The 22,308-nt window shown below is 32.5% G+C and overlaps 1 pseudogene; it reads right to left on the bottom strand.

Annotated features, from left to right (window-relative positions):
• Positions 1-3,489: 3,489 nt before the first annotated feature.
• Positions 3,490-22,308, bottom strand: part of LOC114411680 — a 42,832-nt pseudogene continuing 24,013 nt past the window's right edge.

Below are 22,308 nucleotides of genomic sequence, written 5' to 3'. Positions count from 1 at the left end.
TTTAATCCTTAAAGCACTTTATATAGTGCCTTAAACAGTGAAAAAACATAATCTAAAGCGCTATAAGACGAAAAATAAAACAAACATAGTTTATATGGACTAAAAACAAAAAAAAATTACAATACGAAAAAAAGTGCTTAATTGCAAGGACTAAAAAAATATTTAAGTTTTTCTAAAATTATCTTTAATAATATACATAATTTTGGGAACTACTTTTTGGAATGGATTTCGAAATGGATATATGTTGTTCTGGAAAGTGAATTCTAGTAATTTTTTATTTGTTTATCTCATCATACCCTTATTTCTTTTTTAATTTAATTTTTTACATTTGAACATGAAATACCATTTTAGTAAGATGCCCGAGGTGATGGACATGCCAACCGATGGAGAACAAAATAAGGTTGTTGATTGTAGTGAGGCATTCAACACTACATAGGTAAGTGTTGGTTGTCATAACCATGACTTGGCGAAAATATTAGTGGGTCATTCATATGTTGGGCAACTGAGTGTTGAAGAGAAGTCTTTAGTCAATGATATGATAAGGAACATGGTGAAGCCAAAAAGCATACTACCTAGTGGATCATAATGTACATAGTGTCACTACTATGAAACACATTTACAATGTCTGACAAGCCTATTGATCCTATCAGAAAGGTCCTAGAACGGAAATGCAATACTAGGTCAAATTATTGGAACATGATCATTATGTGTACTGGCATAGAGAGATAGACGGTTCAAATGTTATTAGAGATATATTTTGGTTACATCCAGGCTCCATTGAACTTCTTAGTACTTTCTCAATTGCTTTGCTCGCTGATAGTACTTACAAATACTGATTGCCGCTACTCAAGATTGTCAATGTCACTTCAATAGAGTTAACATTTTCTGTGGCATTTTCTTATGTGGAGTTTGAACAAGCTAATAACTTTACTTGGGTACTAAAACAGTTAAGAGAATCGATTATCAATCGATAATGAGTTACCAAAAGTGATTGTAACAGATAGAGACATTGCTTTGATGAATGCAGTGCAAATAGTTTTTCCTAACTCTTCTAATTTATTATGATGTTTTCATATCAACAAGAATGTGAAGGTATCAAAATTGTGGTTATCGTGTAGGGCTAAAAAGGTATAATTGATAACAATAATTTTAATGAGAAGGAAATGGGTGAACTAGGCAAATAGAGAGCTATATTTAGCAATTTTTTTTTACTTATAAACACAAACTGAGTAAGCATACCCATTCCACCACAGGTTAAGTCCAGATTAGTTAAGTCGTAAGTGGGCCGAGTCACATTTTTAACATATTGAAATTTGCAATGTTTTAGCCCACTTGGCCCAAACCCGTGGTGGGCACAGGTTGACCCCTGCATTACGACCCATCTTGTCGACTTTATACTGAAGCCTAGTAATAAAGGTAGATTTGTGTTGGGCCATAGTTATTCAGTTTATTTACAGTGTATTTGAGAATAAGGTTTTGGAAGAAAAGGGAAAGGAATATTTTTTTTTGCTTAAATATGTTTGTTATACATGTAATATAATCTATTTTGATTTTACTATCTAAACTTCACTTTTTTTTTATTTTACTATCTTAATTTTTTTTTATGTTTGATATTAGTACTGGTCGACTGTCGATAATCAAAATCTGTTAAATAATGATGTGACAGACTAACAAAGTATCACACTATTAGTTGAGTGATGAAATGTCAGGCCAACAGAGTGTCACAACATCAATTAACAGGTCCTAATTGACAAAAATACTAAAATCAAACATAAAAATATTTCAAGTAGTAAAATTAAAAAAACAAAAAAGTAAAGTTTAAGTAGTAAAATAAAAAGACTATATTACAAATATAAAAAACATATTTAAACCATATTTTAATTTTTATTAATATTCTCTGATAATTTATTTAAGATGAAATAATAATAATATTTTTCTTGAAGAAGAAAGAAATAAAATAATATATTATTATAAATTTATTAGTTTAGTCTATTGTTTATTTTATAACATTATATAAACATCTTAATTTAAAAATAAAAAATTTGTCTCACTTTTTCTTTTATTTTCAAACATATATTTGTATCCTTTTACAAAAAAGTTTATGAAAGACTAGAATTTGTCACTTAATTACAATTATAAAATACTTTTACATAATTACAACTGGTCTTTCTATTTTTTTTTGAAACTTTTTGTCTTTCTAGTTTCTACACGAGATGCATGGAACATCTTATGTTAGGTGTAAATTAACCTAATTTATATATATATATATATTTCAAATATTTTAATTAAACATTTAATTATTTGAATCAACTATCTTTAATTGAGAAAAATATACATTTTTGCTTTTACCTGAAAAATTTATAATTCCTTAATTGTATTTTTTATTTTATATATAATACTATTTGTACTTTATTTTTAAAATATTAAGTGAATACAGCTTCAATTGATTTTCTTAAAATATTATTTTAGATTATATTGGAAGTAAATATATTATAGATTTTTTTATAAACTAACGTGGAAATCTGTGCATTACACGGATTTTAAAAAAAATGAAAGAATAAATAATAAAATGAGTAAAATTAAAATAGAAAATTTAAAAAACTATTCAGTAAACACGTGATAGGACAATTTTAATATAGATATAGATAATCTAGTGGTTGATGAGAAAACATTTTTAACCCATAAAAGAAAAAGAAAACATTTTTTTTTATAATAGCATAAGTAATTCAAGACATTAACACTTTTTTGTTTTGACACAAAGGGATCATGTCATTTCTTTCGTAATAAAAAAAAAAAAGAGCGCGAATACATGTAAGAGTGTGATCATAGACTTGTAAGCTAACAAAAGATCTAGACACCCTCATCAAAGAGTGGCTGACTTGATTAGCTTTGGCTACGAATGAACTTAATATGATAGTTCTGAATATTGAAAATATACTACTAATAGTTCCAAAGAATAGCTCTTGGCTCATCTTATAACACTCAGGACATAAACACTTAAAAATGATTATGCATATAATAAGAGAAAAATGATTATGCATTTCTTGTGTAATTTTCTTTTACATAATTATTCAATCATAATCTATTATATATAAAAATTTTGTTGATTTTTAAAATAATTATTTTAAACTAATTTAAATGATTATCTGTAACAAAATTATTTTATATTATCAATGTATATAAGTATTAAACTCATAACAAAATCATCTTATAACGCATTTGGTTTCATGTCTTGGACATGATTTTTCACATCTTAAATGTGATTCTAAGAAACTAATAATTATAATTTTCACATTCCAAATATAATTTTATATTTCTTAGCAAGTTTTCAAACATGCTATTATTAATTTATTTGTTTAATCAATTTGTGCCACGATTATTCTTGAGAGTGTTTTTGAAATGAGCAATTATACAAGGATTATAGATTATACTCAATCATATCGGATACTCCGAGGAAGGTCTTGGTTGATGATTTGTGCTTGCAAAACTGAATATAGTCTACTATAATCTTTTCTTTAATTATACATTTCAAGATGTCTTTTTTACAACGGTCACCTAAGTAGTCATCATGATTCCTGAAAGATAATTATCATGCAAAGTAACATATAGGACTTTAATTACATCATATCATATGAATAATAATAATAAAAATCAATCTTGCACGTCGGTGAAGGCTAAAATTTCTTCAAATTTGCTTCTCTTTTTCCTCTTCTTATTTTTTTTATCCCCCGGTTAATTAAATAGATTTGGCACCCCATTCTTTCATAAATATCAATGAATCTCTTCTCTTTTCTTTTCTGATCCCCCCCATTGATCAACTAATGCACGCCTGAGTTATCGTCAAGAGTCACAAGTGTAGGAATTTGGCCATGGTTAACAAAATCAATTTTATTCAATCTTAAGCAACACAAAACTTCCTCTGGAAGTTCCTCTTGCTTTTGTGCCTACAAAAGCATAACAAAGAGGGTATTAAAATGTAGAAGCATACTAATACACCAATTAATTAGGCAAGAAGGAAGAACATGGGCACTAAACATCCATAGTCCTGACTAATCTTTACTTGACACGTAATCGAATTTTTTAATTCATGAGAAAAAATTAATTTTACTCGGCTACGTGTAATGTAGAGATTAGTTGGGATTATTATAGTTCTAAATGATGTAATAATTTCTTCTTAACACATAATAGCTTGATCAACTTCATTACTTAAATGTCCAAACTAACTATTGCAAGAACATAGTATACCTGGATAGTTAGACCAACATCAAGTATTCCATGCTTTACACGGTCTCGGAGTGAATCAAGTCCTTTCCTTGATATATAGCTAAAGCGATGTATATCTAGGTCTATCTCAAAGTAGTTAGGTCCCTGTAATTAAAAAACATAAATAATGTGTAAAAATATGTGGTGCAGAAGAATCAATCTACATGGTAAAATGAGCTTCATGCCCATGCTAAAAGAAATGTCAAGATAAAAAGAACTTCAGAAAGATCTTTGTTACTAAGAAAAGAAGAAGAAAAAAAAAACTTCTGTTAAACAACTTAACATAGATTGTGCCACCTTAAAGTTAAGGGTGTGTTTGAGATAGCTGAGAAAATTAAATTATTTCAATAATCGATTATAATCAGAATTAATATTTGTAGGTAAACTTGTTGAAATATTAGACACAAAATACTACACATCCCTTTCTAAATAACCAGAATCCAATATTCATGTCAATCACCCTGAACACTTGGATTACCACATTTGTAACTTAATGTATTTAATATAGTGCAGAATGAGGACATAACTTTGGAATATATCCAACTCTAAACGCAGAGGAATTTGTATCATTTGTGTGAGTGTGTGTGTGAGGGGGTGTTTACTAGCTTGAGGGTTTTATTACGGGTATCAAACGAACCATTAATAGATGGAGGAATCTTAAGGTTCATTATACCAAAACATAATAAACTAACAAATGACAAAGGTGTGTAAAAATATGTCAAAATCATGATGAGCTCAATTCTCATGCCATGAATATGTTGAAGATTGCTATTTCATGGATTCCTTCAACTGAGAAGTAGACACATATTTTGAGCCAAGCAAGTCATAAGTTTGTATACACCTTATAGAACTCGTGCTGAGGACGTGACAACACTGGCTTGCCATTGTAGGCATTTATAAGCTTCTTCTCTGCAGAATACAGATTAAGGTCCTCTGAATTAACTACTCCAGCCAAAAATTTTAGTCTCTCCCTATAGGGAACCACACTTTCCTTTGTATACCCTTTCACCTTTTCCGTCTCATCATCTATTAATCTCTGTTAAACAAATACTGTTATTTAACTTAACAAATAATTGAAGCTAGGAAACTGCAACAATATCAAATTGGAATTTCACTTCTCTTCCTAAAGTCTGGAAGATTAGAAATTAAGAATATATTGCAATTTTGAGAAGGTAACTACTAGAAAGCTTATGAGCATGTCATACTAAGGACCTACTTCAAAAGGGTACTTAACAAGTTTTAACATGTGTATCTAGATAGTACATGAAAGCAATCGGTTATTGGAAACAAAATCAAATATCTGTGTACATTTTAAGGGTAAGTAAACCAAAGGAGATTATTCTGTCTAATAGGATTAGCCCTTAAAAGTAAAAGAGGACAGACACACATGCAAATAGATATGATGTTAACCAAGTCAAGCTTGTTCTAAGCATCCAGTTTGTTTTTTTAACTCAAAAAGGTATGTACTACTCAGTTAAGTTTTAAAACATGCCCCCCTATGTGGGTTGACAATTTCTCTTGATAAAACAGAATAGGCCCTGAACAAAACATAGTAGAACTAGTGATGTCAAAAAAGTACTTAACTGCCAAAATTTCAATGGAGGATATGGCTTTTTCTTGAGTGCAAGGAAATGAATAATTAATGTAAGGACAATTCAATCAAACATTGAGATTATACTTCCTTTAGGAAACATAAGAAGAAATCTGGCACTAGCAGCAAGTGAAGGATTTCTTTACTTCCTTTTTAGGGTAACATTTTGTAAGCTTGCAGATCTGAAAGTTTAATGAAGTAACTATTGATGAGAAGATATACCTTGATCATCCCCATAAAATTTGGTGAGATCTCTTTCTCAAAATTCTCAGACAACTTAAAATACAGAACAAGACTCAAGCCTTCCCCATTGGCATCACCAAGGAACACACTAGCAGCATATGTTGGCAACTAAGGCAAAAGAAACATAATTATGTAAGCAGTCTCTAATGTTGTTCAAGTAGAAAAACAACAGCTATAGACCTCATCAAAAGTGAATATTTGTGACTTGTGAGTATAAAAGGAGCAAATACGTAGTCTAGGACCAAACCTGTATATTAACAATGAGGAGGGAAGGTAAACTCTCATTTTCTTTCACAGGTGGAAGTTCAAGATGCTTAGCTATGTGACTTATCTTCTTAGGACAAGCAAATAAATCAACACCTATTGGTACGTATGGGCAGGATTCTGGAGCAGGGCACTTCTGCTTATCTCTGAATAACTTATTATCACATATAATATCAGTCTTTCAGAAGAAACAAAAATAAAACCAAAGGTCTAACTAACTGATGAATATGTGCATAAAATGATAGAAGATTGACAGATACAATTTTCTCACGTGCCTGAAAAAATTTTCACCGCGAAGCTTAAACACTGAAGGCGAAATCGCAGACCATGTACTAGGTAAAGGCTTTTCTTAAATAGAACTTGGAATTTGAAGCCCCGCCCTAGGACGGTAAAGAAATTTCTCAGATGAACCTGTCCATCCACTGATTAGTATCACATCATAATTATGAGAAGTTTGGATATATGTATTGATATAAAGTTCCTAATATTTTACTGCTTAGACAAGTTCAAACGATGTAGAAAAGTAACAATATGGATGTAACAAATAGGGCAACACACAAAAGATTATTGACTGATATATTAAATACAGATTGCATTCTTATTGTTGGACAAGGAATCCTCCAAGGTGTTCACAATTTCACATTGAGAGATTTTAAAAAACAAAGTCTATATAAAGAACAAAGACCAAAACATTGGAAAATCTTACACGTAATGTACTAACATGATTCAGTCTTGTCATGTCCATCAATTGAAGTCCTTTTTACTGAAAGCATGATAACTGTTGATTGCTTTGTGCTGTTTTCTTGAGTTTTCTCGCCACTCTTATAGTTACCTCCATCTACTTTGAGGTAGCTTTCATAAAACTCCTCATATTTACGACCTGAATCTAAAATGCAGGATGCACTTTCATACTGGAGTAGCTGAGTATTTGGGGCACTTCCCAAAGAATTGTTGGGAAAGGGAAACCAATCTGCCATCCAGAAGGAAGAAACAGATAAGTGCCATTAGGAAAGGAAGAAACAATTCTGAAATAGTTATTAGGAACTACAAGACATGATTGCATTACCTCCATGCACACTGCTGAATTCATCATCTGAATCGGATCCTATAATGCTAACTGAGTCAAACCATGCTTCTTCTTGGTATTTTCCTGCTTAATATATACAAGTGTTCAGCATGTTTACCAAAGGTAGCAATGTCAACTTCATGAAATCCATCAAGCTAAATACAATAAGAAACATCTTCAATGACAACAACAACAACAATGACAAAGCCTTATCCCACTAAGTGCAATCAGTTGCATGAATCACAGTTAAATGGATTCATATCTTGCATGAGGGAAATCAAGTTATTGATGTGTTGGCCAAACATGGTTTGGAGCTTCAGAGTTCTACTTGTGATTTTGATGTGGGGCCTTTTTTCATTTCTAATGCCTTAAAGGCAGATAAAGCTTGTACTACCTTTCCTGAAGGTATCTAGTTTCGAATAAAATTGCTCATTCATAAAAAAAAATCTACATGAATAACCCATTGGACTTATTCAAAGACGACCAAATAACCAATCATCAAAGAAAAAATCATTAAAATCACAAATAACCAAAAAAACCAAAATGAATGCATGATATAATTAACTCACTAGTCATTATAATTCTCACTTTAAGACAATCATTGATTAACAAAAATCTCCTGATAGTTTTGTATTGCAGCAAAGAAGAGGGGAGAAGAGAAAACATACCATTTGCATCAATTTGACTATGACTATGGTATTGAGTGAGATGAAATTTCATGTTTGAAACCTCTGATCTTCTGCAGGGGGCTGAAGCACCATTCTCAAAGTCCAGGTGAACAAAGTCACTGAGAGAGAAGTCTCCCACACGGCTTCCGGCATTGCTAACCCTTTCCAAAGGCAAATCAGGAAGTGCAGTGGGAATGTTTCCTCTGCGTTTCCCAGACTTTTGTTTTCTTCTTTTCTGACCACTGCTCTTTCTGTTTGGATTTGAGGCACAGCTCCCCATTGTGGTGGAAGTAATCTTCTTCACTAATCCGGCCAACATTTTGTCTTTATTATGTATCACCACAAAAAAAGATTAAGCAGTACTAGTGTATCTATGATTAACCCCCCTGAGAAGAAATTAGAACCTTGCATTCACACAAACAATCAAATTTGTACTGGATCAGCTCAAAATATGGAAGAAATGCATAAAAAAGAAAGGGTTATGGTTAATTTATATATATACTAGGATGAGAAATCAACTTAATTTAATAAAAGTGGCTTTACCAAATAATCAACTAAATCGTTCAACAGCTAGCACATATGCATGTATACATATATACCTTAAGTTAAAAAAAAAATAGCAATCTAGACAATGATACACCTACGACTGATTATAACATGGAGGCCATCAAGGTGATCACATAGCTTTGTCTGCCACACACCACCTCAATTTGAAGAAAAACACCTGAAGAAAGCAAGAATATAAATAAATAAATAAATAAATATATACACATCCTTCCATATAAGGATAATATTATTCATACAAAAAATAAAAAGAAAGATTCATAAAATGATTATTTTGGCTTGCAAGAGTTGACAAAAACAAAACAAGATGTAACAACGTTGGTCTGGATTCATCGTACATGTTCACATGCATACAATCCTAGCAACACATACGTGCTGATTGCTGAATAATGTTGTGCTGAATAATGTTGACGGGGTAACTAACGCACATAAAAGTTAAAACAACACACATCACAAGTAGCATGAGCGAGTCACATGAAAACAAAAGCATACATATGATATGAGAAAGAACACATTGATAAATAGGGAAGAAGAAGGAACATAATATATAATATATAGTATACACACAACACATGCATGCACAAAGGATCAAAAAGGCTTGAATAAAACCAAAAAACATGTATATTTGAGAAAAGGGTCATTGACAAAAAGATCAATGATGATAACAAAAGAAGAAGAATTGAAGGATCCTATTGATGATCACCTAGGGGGGTACGGTATGAAGGAATCGAAGAGGTGGTGCCGGTAGCATAAAGGAGGAACCGTCGTTCCCAAAAAAGGAACTATGATTCCTCTCTCTTGGCTAGCTTCTCCTACGTGTGGTGGTGTTGGTAGAGGTTTCCTTTGTCCTTTAACTCGTTGTTGAGACGATGATGAGAACAAAAGAAAAGACAAGAGAAAAAAAGAAGAGGGGTTCCAACCAAAATGAAGAGAGAGACAAAAGATTTTGACAACTGCACCCAACACAAACACAACACAACCCCTCCAATCAATTCGGATCCTACTTCGTTGTTAGAGTCTTTATCCCCGTCCTTTCAAATCTCTTTCCATGCTTCTCTCTCTCTCTCTTCTCATTGTCACAAACTATAAATACTTTTTTTTCTTGCCAAGTAACCAGCATCAAATGATTCATGTCAAAGGTAAATTTTTTTTATTAAAATGAATTATTTCTAACGTAGTTTTCAATGTTGGTTGACACTTGACAACAATTAAACCATTTAATTTCTAGAGTAAATATTACTACTAGTACATGCAAGATACACTTGGTGTTTGGTATAAAGAAAAAAAAAACTTTGGGTCATAGAACTTGTCCATTACTACACAAAAATGCTCTTCTACGACTCGCGATCAAAGAGGGTTCTAATAAAATCAATGTCTTAAAAAATGCACTGACATTTTTGTAAATAATCTCAACTTTTCAAATACAGTTTTGTGAAAACCGTCTCCGAAACGTCCATTCAAAGATGGTTTTAACAAACATCGATGTTGAAATAAGATACTCAGCATTGGTTTTAACAAAAATTGAGGGCGATAACCACGGAGATGGCGAGCACGACCGCGAGAGCGAGGACGAGAGGGAGCAGAGCTTGCAAGAGGTGGAGGTTGTGAAGAAGGAAGAGGAGAGCGAGGAGGGAGACTCGGATAGTGATGCCAAGGACGACAAGTATAGCCCGTGAGGCGTGACGAGCAAGCAGAGGGATGACTTCGTCAAGAGCGGATCTGAGGAGAATCAGTATGCTCACCATGATGACGGGGAAGAAGAAGTCGACAAAGCCAGAAGCCCTAGGCATCCAAGAGCTTGAAACGCTTGAGTTGTTGGACAAGCCTTCACTAGTTCCCATTAAAAATGAGTCTTTTTCTGAAATTGATGTACACTCAGAGAATGTTTGTATTGAAGAGGATGTTTTAGCACCCTTTTTGAAGTTTTTCAAAGGAAGTAGTGATTCTGTGGTGGAGGAGGAAGAAGTCGGTGGGGTGTTGGAAGGTTCTAAAGAAAGGGGTGATGAGAGTGAAGAAGCTAAGAAGGTTTGTGCTGAGTACCCTGAGCCCAAACCTGGGCATTTTGTGGTTGGTGTTGTTGTTATTGACGTATGCTGTAATTCAGTTAGTTAGTTAGTAGTTAGTAGTTAGGAGTTAGTTAGTTTGACAGGAAGGTTGTTGTAGTTACATGTGTAGTGTATATAAAAATAATAGTGATCATGAATGAGAACACTACTACAAAAAGCAGTTTTAACATCGGCTTATTAACATCGGTTTTGTACAAAATTGATGTTAAGTTAAACGCAGTGGCATATTTGTAAATAAAGTATCTTTCTTAACATCAATTTTCCAAAAAACCGATGTTAATATCATTAGTTAACATCGGTTTTTCAAAAAACTGATGTTAACGTATGATATGTTAACATCGGTTTTCTAAAAAACCGATGTTAATTCATACACGTTAACATCGGTTTTTTAAAAACCGATGTTAACATCATTAGTTAACATCAGTTTTCCAAAAAACCGATGTTAATGCATACACGTTAACATCGGTTTTTGAAAAATCGATGTTAGCGTATGCTATGTTAACATCGGTTTTTCAAAAAATCGATGTTAATATAAACATTTTTTTAATTATTTATATATTTTAAAAAAAATCATATATTGCGTTATTAATTATATTTTAATTAAAAAAATATAATAATTAAGAAACAATTATAAATTCAAAAGGTAAACATTTAAAAATTAAACTAAATTTTTAAAATGAATTTCGTAATTTGAATTTTATTATTATTTAATCAACAAAATTTGATCAGACTTCGCCATATTTTTTGTCATTTGATTAAGCAAAGTTTTTTCTTCACTGCTTAAATGACCAACATACAAATGGAGGTGAAATTTAATATTTTGGTTATTACCAAATGCATTGTGTTAAGAGTAAATAGTGGATGCTACTAAAAAAAAGAGTAAATAGTGTATGTTAATAATTTAATTTTTTACACTAATATTTAATAATAAATTATTATGTACAATTTTTTTTCTCATGTTAGTTATCCTAAAAATTGTAGTAATAATAAATTTTAACTAATGAATGATATAAAAAAATTATATGGTTTCTTTATAGAAATTAAAATCTTGCGTAACTTTTTTTTTTTGTCAAAGATCGATCTACCACAAATGTCCAAATGTAGTGTGTGACTACTATCCAAGTAAGTGTAGGGTCGGATTGATTATTCGTAAAAATTAAACATAAAAATATATAATAACTATTCAACCAAGAAAAGACAAAAAAAAATAATTGTTTAGTCAGATCTCTTTGACCGATAAAATAATTTATTTCAATGGACATATTTCAGAATAAATATAAAAGCATTGTTATTTATAAAAAAAATTCTAAAAATTAATTTAAGATATGATTCTTGCATAATACTAAATACATGCCGTTAAAAAGATACATATTTTAAAAAATGTGATTATATCCCATGAAAATTAATCAACATTATAATGATTTGCTCAAAATGATCCAAATTTTTAAAATTATATTGAGGTTTATAGAGTCAAAAACTTTAATTATGATGATTATTTAAAATAGAAAAAATTTACAATTTATTATATAAAAATAATTGTTAATAATTAAAATGCACTATGCATGATTATTGAAAAACATAAGTATCCATGTATTCCTGATTTTTTTTAATTTTTATTTGAAAACTTTGATTATAGAAGAATAAATCAAATATTAAGTTGTATTTCGATAAATTGTTGGTCCAAATAGTAGTGGGTTAAAGTAAGATTTTGGATTTGGATCTCGTAGATGAAAAAAAACATTGTTAAGTAGTTTAAGACCATCACGTCATTCATGATTCCGACCAATAATCATAATAAGTGAATAATAATTATTGTATTATTCATTGATCTAAGGGATTTTAATTAATTTAAAATATTAAATTATCTATATGTCACATGATTATTGATTAGGATCATAGATAATATGATAGTCCGAATCACTTAATAATTTCTTGATTGAGAGGGAAGAACATATGAAATCATTTTATTTGAAAAGTCAGGTAATCAAGTTCATAGGTAGGATCTTTAAGCATTTTATCTTCAACCATTTTATTTGATTAATCTAGAATATTTCATCTAATTGATTGAGATGATAAAAATTATTTTGGTTATCATCAAACATGTTTCTAAAGCCACTATGAAGCATTGTAACATCATAAAAAAAATATATTTCAATCCATATATTCACTACAAAGAATCATTCATAAAAAAAAATAAAAATGACACAACAATATTCCAACAGAAAAATACAAAGAAACAACACAATAAAATTTGATAGACGACAAAATCACAAGAATCTGATTTTTTTAGAAGTCGTTGGGCCTGTGACTTTTTAGTTTTCCTTTTTTTTTAATATGTTTGAAATAGAGGTCGTAGAATATGTAGGGATTTATTTCTTTTTTGAAATAAGTATTATTAAAATAAAAATTGATTTAATTTATTTAATATGATTATTTTAATATTAAGGATAAAATATTTATTTACTAATAAAAGGTAAGAAAATTGCGAAAAAGAAAGAAATAAATCATGGATAAACTCACGACTTCAAATTGAAATTAAACAAAAAAAAATGAGGTTGCAAGGGGTTTCATGACTTTGGTGAGGACAATTTTTTTTAAGAAAAGGAAAATTAAGAACATTCTAATTTAATTTTTACAACATAGATTTTACTGTGCAAATGTGGTTTACCAATTGTTTAGATTAATAAAGAGAAAAAAATTAAAAGGAATGAAAGAAAACAAATAAAAATTAAAGATAAATATAGTCAAAAAAAGTGTTGTTTAGGCAAATAGAAAAAAAGAAAAATAAGTGGAAATATTAATATTACTTGTTTGAATGAACGTAAAAGAAATAAAAAATAAATAAATAATTATATTAAATTATTTTATATTAATTAAAAAAATACGCAAATATATTTCTAAAACAATTTTTAAAAAATTTACTTTATAAAAAATCATCAGATAAAGGCATCTAATGCACCACAACAGCTCACCCACATTAGTCTTTGTTTTTTATGTCTTTCCCTTTCATATATAATTTTTATTCTCATCATCAATTTTGCTTGGGCCAGCTTTTTATTAGTGGACCATTCACAATGACACAATTACCCCCACTCCATGCATATTTCATTTTTCTATTCTACTGGAAACCAAAAAAACTTGTCTAAAGGAATAGAAACTAACGATTAAAGGGAAAATAAATTGACTTCATCACGTGACTAAAGTTTGTTTCTTTTTTTAAATAAAAAATTACATATTTTTTATTAAATGATTTTATGGAGAAGAATATTGAAGGTGTTCAGAAACTGGCTTTTTGTATTGAATGACATCCTTGCTTCATTACATTAGTGCAAAAAAAAATGTTGCTGTCTTTTGCAAGGTATCAGCAGGGGAAGTTTGATATTTTCATGAAGTTATGAATACTTTTGGGTTTGACTTTGCATATATACTTTTAAGCATTAAGACAATATATTGAACAATATAATGTTTTACGTTTTTTCTTTGGTTAGTTACTGGATTTGGACTCAGAAAGTTTCACTCAAAATTGGAGGGGTATTTTTTACCTTTCACTCAAAATTAACACAATCAAGTGTTAGTGTAGGGGTATTCTTTAGACACTGGACAATAGTTTCACCGCTAGGATTCCCAGCATTTCAATTAAAATTAGGTTTAAATATATTTTTATTTCATTTAAATTGTATTTTCTTTTAATTTAATTTATATAAAAAAAATTATTCAACTTCATTTTTTTAAGTTTGTACTTTTCTAATTTTTATTATTATAAGATATTTTGTTTATTTTTAATGCTTATAAGTTTATGTTTTTTAATTTTAATTTTTAAAAACAAGAACTTATGGAAACTATAAAATAAAAAAAATAAAATCTTAAAAAGATTATAATTAAAAAACGTACAAACTTATAACTTATAAGAATTTATAATAAGCAAAAAAAAATTTACAAAAATCAAAACTGAAAAATTACTGACTCACGAAAACTAAACTTATGAATACCAAAAACGAAAAAACGTTAACTTGAACCAAAAGTATCATCGTAATGCTATGTGCAAAAATTTAAAAGCCTGCTCCTTCCTCTCACTCACTCAGTTACTCACTCTCCCTCGCCGCAGCTCACTCACTCTCCCACGCTCGCTCCAGGTACTATAATGCCTCTTTCTCTTCCTTCCATCACATACTTCCAGCAGATTAACTCTTCTCCATGGGCTACGGTTTATGCCAACGAAAGTTTCTAACTCACAACTATTGCCTTTCGGGTTCAAATCAAAGTGAGAGATTATAAAATTTTCTTGTTATTGAGATCTATACTTCATTCTTCTTTCCCTCCGTGAACTATGTTATTGAGTGCATATTACTACTAGTTATGCCTTTCTAAAAACTGACAATAAAGTGTGTTTTGTCTGTGACCTTGTTTTGCTTTGAAAATCTTCAGCATTGCATGAAAACTATTTTTTGCTGGTGGTCTGTGGAATTGTGAACCAATTTGCATAAACCCCAAGAGAGGGAGACTGATATTTTAGGGTTCATGCTTTTGGTGCATTTATGTTGCAGTTGTCATTCTATTCTGAGAGATAATGCTATGAGTTTGTTTTTTTTACTTCTTGTTTTTGGTCAAATTTCACTGTGTTATATACTATAATTTATGAATGTAAGAAGAATTAAAAGACATAAATTTGAAAGCATTGAGGAAACTGAGAGGGATCTACTTCAGAAGGAATCGTCAAACAGAGTTTAGGTAATTTTGATTGTTATAGTTCTTTATTTCATCATCTTTGCATGGAATTTATTTATTCATACACTGTTCCTCTTTTAAAGCAAGAAAACCAATTTTCAACAAAGGGTGTGCCTAGTGTGATAATGTTTCTTAGTTTTATCTATATATATAGCTCTCTTGAACAATTTCACTTGTTGAACCTAAGCTTGTATAGTTTACATTGCCATCTGTAACTTGCTTTACTCAAAACAAATTTCTCCCCTTTACTAAGAAACAGTATTAATTGTTTTTTTACTTCTTGGGAAGACCAGTTGGCTAATAAGCTGGGATTGCAGCCGTGACAGGTGTTTCTGTGGTTTCAGAACCTCAGGGCTCGAGAAGAACCAGGTGTGCCTCATATTTATTTTATCTCATGATTTATGAAATCTATATCTTTCCACTATCTCATGAGGTGTTTTAGTTTAGCCTTATTTAAATTGGAACATTCAACTGACTAATGGTGATGACCTTAGGGCACTTGTTGGCTGCGCCATTAATAAAAAAGTTTACAAGGGGCCAGTAAAACAATAGTGAAGAAATAGAAATAAAAAGAAGGATATATACTCCAAGTTTACAAAGGGCCAGTAAAATAATAGTGCAGAACTTGTAAATGTAAATCATTATTATAGAAGGATATATAAACTAGAAAGTGGAAGTGGCAGATGAAAATGTCACTAACATCACGTGTGCTTCACTCCAGCACAAATTCCACCGCCACTGACAGTTGGCTTTCATTCAGACACATGACATTATATCAATTCAGCCACTCGTGGGGGTTATGAATATTTAGAAGAAAAGCTCATGGCTGAGAAGACAAAGAAAACACTGGAAGAAGCTGCCCAATCTGGAAGCACTGAGGGCATCATTGACCCTCAATCTCCCATCAGACGCCACGTGAAATGGAAGATGGCCCACACAAAGAAAACTGGACAGATGACATCTGAGGCAGCAAAGGAAATAGCTGACAGGATTGTAAGTCATTTTTAATTAATAATTGTAATTATCTTTGTGTATTTTGTGAATTCCTTGGACATATAAGTGTTCGGTACATGATTCTTTGGACGAGCAGGGATCGTTCATCCCCCATGGACGTACGGATATCCTGACTGCTGCCATTGGGCGACCAGAGCACCCTGGTCGTGTTCGTGCTGTTGGAGCCGGTGTCACCATAAAGCAATACTTTGGATCGGCTTCACGAACGTCTCGCAGTTCTTCCTCCATGCCTCCTGAAGACCTAGAACAACTGACCCAACAAATCAGAGACCAATTGGAGGAGTCAATCACAAAAAAAGTGACTCGAAAGATGATGGAATCCTTCAGCCAGATGCAGTCCCAGTTTCAGTCTCAGATGCAATCACATGGACTTGCACTACCTCCAGAGCCACAGGTTGGTCCCTCAGGTCCTCGTATCAGCTCAAAGGAGAGTTGTGTTGATCCCTCACGGAACAATCCAGGGACGGGTGACTCAGACAAATGCGGGCTATATATTGAAGAAAATTCTTCCTGCCTGGTTGCCCTAGGAAGACTTTATGAGGGATTCACAACAGTTCACAACATCCCTTTGTTGCATGGCCAAGTCAAGGTTGGTGTTAAGGAGGTTAAAGATGCAGAGGCTCTCGTTCCTGTACCCACTGACGAGGTTACCTTAGTGGGGCAGACACTTAACACCTTCCTTGCTTGGCCAACACATCTTGTGAAGCGTTTATCAGAACATGTATTTTACTCTGATTATATGTTTATTTTTTTCAATTAATTTGTTCACTGTAATCAAAACTTACTAATTAACTATGTTTTATCAACAGGCAGTTGTGTCTCCAGCAAAATCTCCAGAAAGCCCGGATGAAGAGGTCGATGATCCCCTGTACTTGATGACATTGATCATCCCATAACTGTTTTTGAAGCCGCTCCAGGTTATGTGGGATGCTACCATATTCGGGGTGTTTAATCAAAACTTCCCGTTGTATATAAAGCACGAAGATCTCTCTGAAATTGCACAATGTGGTCAATGTCTTAGCATATCTGTTATACAGTTGTGGATTCTGTAAGTCATTTTAGATTACTGTTAATTACCAAAGTAATTGTTTTAAATTCATACATAATTAACTTTGACTTAACATCACAGTCATCTGACTGAGACAAGTGTGCGACCGGGGAATTCTGATGTGTATGGATTCCTCGAGCCACAGTCCATTCAGAGATCTGGGCAATCACAATTTGAATCTGAAAGTTACATCAAGAGTTGGATACAGAGTTCAAAACGAGATGTTTACCTTGGAGCCTACCTGAATGGGTAAGTCAAACACAATAATTGAATTTAAATAACCTATACTACTACAATAACCCATATTCGTCTCTACTATAGCGGACACTAGCAAATGGTCGTCATTCTATCTAAGGAAAACATAGTTGTCTGGTTTTGTTCTTTACATAACAGGCCAGACAACTACCTTAAGGGAATAATTAACAAGTCAGTATTGTTTTCAATACATTTTCATTGGCATAACTCAACAACATCAATATTTTAATGTTCCTCATATTCAACACTAGTGCTTTGAAAGGACTTGATGATACTCCACAATAGAAATCCAAGGCTGCTGCTAGGTGGATTGTTGTTAAGGTGCGTGATTTAAATAAAAGTTCTACTTATATATATTTTATGTGTGTGTACACTAATTGTAGTTAACGTTTAATTAATATCCAAATTTCATTATGTATTTAGTGTAATAGACAAAAAGGAATCACTGAATGTGGCTACTACGTGATGCACTGGATGTCCACGATAATCTTAGGATCTTTCAGGAATAATTGGGAGACGGTAATTGTTTATTTCAAACAAAGTTGATTTTTTTTATAATTGTTATTACATTATTAATTTATAAAAAACCAATGTTAACTGTCAATAGCAACACATTCGTTAACATCGGTTTTTTAAAAAAATCGATGTTAACTGTCAATAATGACACATTCGTTAACATCAGTTTTTTATAAAAACCGATGTTGACGTGGTTTAACATCGGTTTTTTAAAAAAACCGATGTTAACTGTCAATAGTAACACATTAGTTAACATCGGTTTTTTATAAAAACCGATGTTAACGTGGTTTAACATCGGTTTTTTGAAAAAACCGATGTTAATTGTCGATAGCAACACATTCGTTAACATCAGTTTTTTGAAAAAACCGATGTTAATTGTCAAGAGTAACACATTCGTTAACATCGGTTTTTTCAGAAAACCGATGTTAACTGTCAACATTAACACATTCGTTAACATCGGTTTTTACAAGTTAACTTTCAACATTAATATACATTTTCTGGGTGTAATTCATAGTAGCAACATCGGTTATTTATATAACCGATGTTGGTATTTTATGTTAACATCGGTTTTTAAAAAACCGATGTTAACGATAATACAATCAACGTCGGTACTTTCAACATCGGTTTTTGAACCGATGTTGAAAGTCATAAATAACCGATGTAGAAAGCATATTTTCTAATAGTGGAAGAATGAGAGTGTGTAGAAGTTTTAATTCAGAATTCTAAGTTCCCTCTATTTTCTAAATCAATTCCTTCATCTTCTCTTATTCTCTAACATAGAGTGAGTGAGTGCATAGTGTGAGTGTGTGTGAAGAGCTTTATTTGTTCCAACATACTGGTATTCAGAGCTGAGGTTCAAGATCCTTGGATACCGAAACTGAGATGGCTTCCTTGAATGGAAGTTTTCCAGCATCTATGCTTGTTCTCAAAGGCAAGAATTATGATGATTGGTGTGCTAAGATGAAGGTAATCTTTCGATTTCAAGATGTGACAGAAGTGGTGCAAGAAGGGGTTCAAGAACTTGACAGGAACCCAACTGATGCACAAAAGGTGGCTCACCGTGATTTGATGAAAAGAGATGCAAAGGCATTGTTTATCATTCATCAGTGTGTAGATGCAGATAATTTTCAGAAAATTAGATCTGTTGATACTGCAAAGAAGGCATGGGATACTCTAGAGAAATCCTATGCAAGGGATAGCGAACTCAAGAAGGTGAAGTTGCAGACCTTGAGAAGGCAATATGAACTTCTACAAATGAGTGATCATGAAAGCATTGGTGAGTTCTTTTCTCGAATCTTGGCAATTACAAATCAAATGAATGCTTATGGTGACAAGCAATCAGACTTGGGTATCATTGACAAGGTATTAAGAACCTTGACACCAAGATTTGATCATATAGTGGTGACAATTGAGCAAGGCTAGAATCTTGAAGAAATGAAGATTGAAGAACTGCAAGGAATACTTGAAGCTCAAGAGATGAGGCTCAATGAAAGAAATTCACAAAGATTAGCTGAGCAAGCTATGCAAGCCCAAACAACCAAAGGGAATAACTATGATGGTGGCAAGAATAAGAAGGGAAAGGGAAAGTGGAAGAACAATAAGTGGAAGGGGTCAAGTGAGAGCTCCAACAGTTCTGGAAATCATAACCAGAATGAAGAAACAGACAAGAAAGGTGGAGGGAATCACAAAGTGGGTAAGAAGAAATTCAACAAGAAAGGGATTCAGTGTTATAACTGTCAGAAATGGGGACATTTTGCAGATGAATGCAAAAATAAAAGGGTTCCAAGAAATGCAGATGAGGCTAAATTGGCACAAGATGAGGATTCTGACTCTGATAAAGTGTTGCTAATGGCAACAACAAACTTAGAAGAAGACAATGTTAATCTGTGGTATCTTGACACAGGTTGTTCCAATCACATGACTGGACATAGAGAGTGGTTTGTAAACATTGATGATAAGGTGAAGAGCAAGATCAAGTTTGCAGATAATAGCTCTGTAACTGCAAAAGGCATTGGAAAGGTGATGATTTAGAGGAAGGATGGACAACACTCATTTGTCAATGATGTGTTATATGTTCCCAATATGAAGAATAATTTGCTGAGTTTGGGACAGTTGCTAGAAAAGGACTACTCAATGCAGATGAAGGACGGTCAAATGAAGATATTTGACAACAAGAAGAGGTTGATCCTAAAGGCCTCTTTGTCAAGAAATAGAACATTCAAGATTGGAATTCAGATTGCTGAATTTCAATGCTTGGCTACTTCTATAAGTGATGAAAGCTGGATGTGGCATCAAAGGTTTGGTCATCTAAACCTCAGAAGTTTAAGTGAATTGAAAAGTAAGAAAATGGTTCATGATCTTCCCCAAATTGACATACCAAAACAATTATGTGTTGAGTGTTGTGTGTCAAAGCAACCAAGGAATTCTTTCAAGTCAGAAATTTCAATCAGATCCAAAAGAAAGCTTGAAGTGATCTATTCTGATGTGTGTGGTCCTTTTGAAGTGAAATCCCTAGGAGGTAATAGTTACTTTGTGTCATTCATTGATGAATATACTAGAAAATGTGGATCTATCTCATTAAGCAGAAAAGTGAAGTGTTTAACATTTTTAAGAAGTTTAAGCTGTTGAGTGAAAAGCAAAGTGATAAGGTAATCAAAGTGCTTAGAACAGATGGAGGTGGTGAGTATAACTCACATGAATTTCAATTATTTTATGATAAAAAGGGGATAATTCATGAAGTGACATCTCCCTATACACCTCAGCATAATGGTGTTGCTAAGAGAAGAAATATAACCATTCTAAACATGGCCAGGAACATGATGAAAGGGAAGGGAATGCCTCATTACTTCTGGGGAGAGGCAACTTCTACTGCTCTGTATATTCTGAACAGGTGTCCCACTAAGAGATTGCAGGGATACACACCTGAAGAAACATGGTTAGAAAAGAAGCCTAGTGTGAGTCATTTCAGAATATTTGGTTCACTGTGTTTTAGGCATGTGCTTGAGCAGAACAGAAAGAAACTTGATGACAAGGCTGAACCAATGATACTCATTGGATATCATCCAACTGGTGCCTACAAGCTGTATAATCCTAGAATGAGGAAGGTTGTGATTAGCAAAGATGTCTTGATAGATGAAACAAAGGGCTGGAATTGGGAAATAAATGCTGTTGACAATGGTGAAAGAAAGGTGATTGTGAACCTTGAAGACAAACAAAGTGAAGAGGATGCACCATCATGTTGAGAGCAACTCAGAAGGTCACAAAGAGAGAGACAAGTACCACAAAAACTTAGAGAGTATGAATTGTATCCTAATACAGCAATCACTGTAGAAGGGGATTTACTGCACTTTGCTCTACTTGCTGAATCAGAACCAATGAGTCATGATGAAGCCTCACAAAGTTCACATTGGAGAGCAGCTATGGAAGAAGAATTGAGATCAATTGAGAAGAATCAGACTTGGGAGTTAGTCCATTTGCCTCAAGGAAAAAGACCAATTGATGTGAAAAGGGTCTATAAGACTAAAGTAAAGCCTAATGGAGATGTGTCCAAGTATAAGGCAAGATTAGTAGCAAGGGGATTTCTGCAAAAACATGGGTTGGATTACAATGAGGTTTTTGCTCCAGTTGCAAGACTTGAAACTGTTAGGCTCATTGTGGCAGCTGCTTGCAACAGAAACTGGTCTCTATATCAACTGGATGTGAAGTCAGCATTTTTGAATGGGCCACTTGAAGAAGAAGTCTACATAACTCAACCACCTGGTTATGTAGTTGCAGGACAAGAGGATAAAGTCTACAAGTTGAATAAGGCACTATATGGCTTCAAGCAGGCTCCTAGAGCCTGGAATATGAAAATTGATAGCTTCCTAGTCCAGCAAAATTTCACCAAGTGCACTACTGAGCATGGAGTCTATGTCAGAAACACAAATTCTGGTGATTTTTTGATAATATGTCTCTATGTAGATGATTTGCTAGTGACTGACAGTAGTAAAGAAGATATAAGAGTGTTCAAAGGAAGAATATTGGAT

This window comes from Glycine soja, chromosome 1, assembly GCF_004193775.1.
Source record: "Glycine soja cultivar W05 chromosome 1, ASM419377v2, whole genome shotgun sequence".
In the NCBI taxonomy this organism is placed as follows: Eukaryota; Viridiplantae; Streptophyta; class Magnoliopsida; order Fabales; family Fabaceae; genus Glycine; species Glycine soja.
The sequence above is the reverse complement of the archived record's forward strand: the minus strand, read 5'-3'. Positions and strand labels throughout refer to the sequence as shown.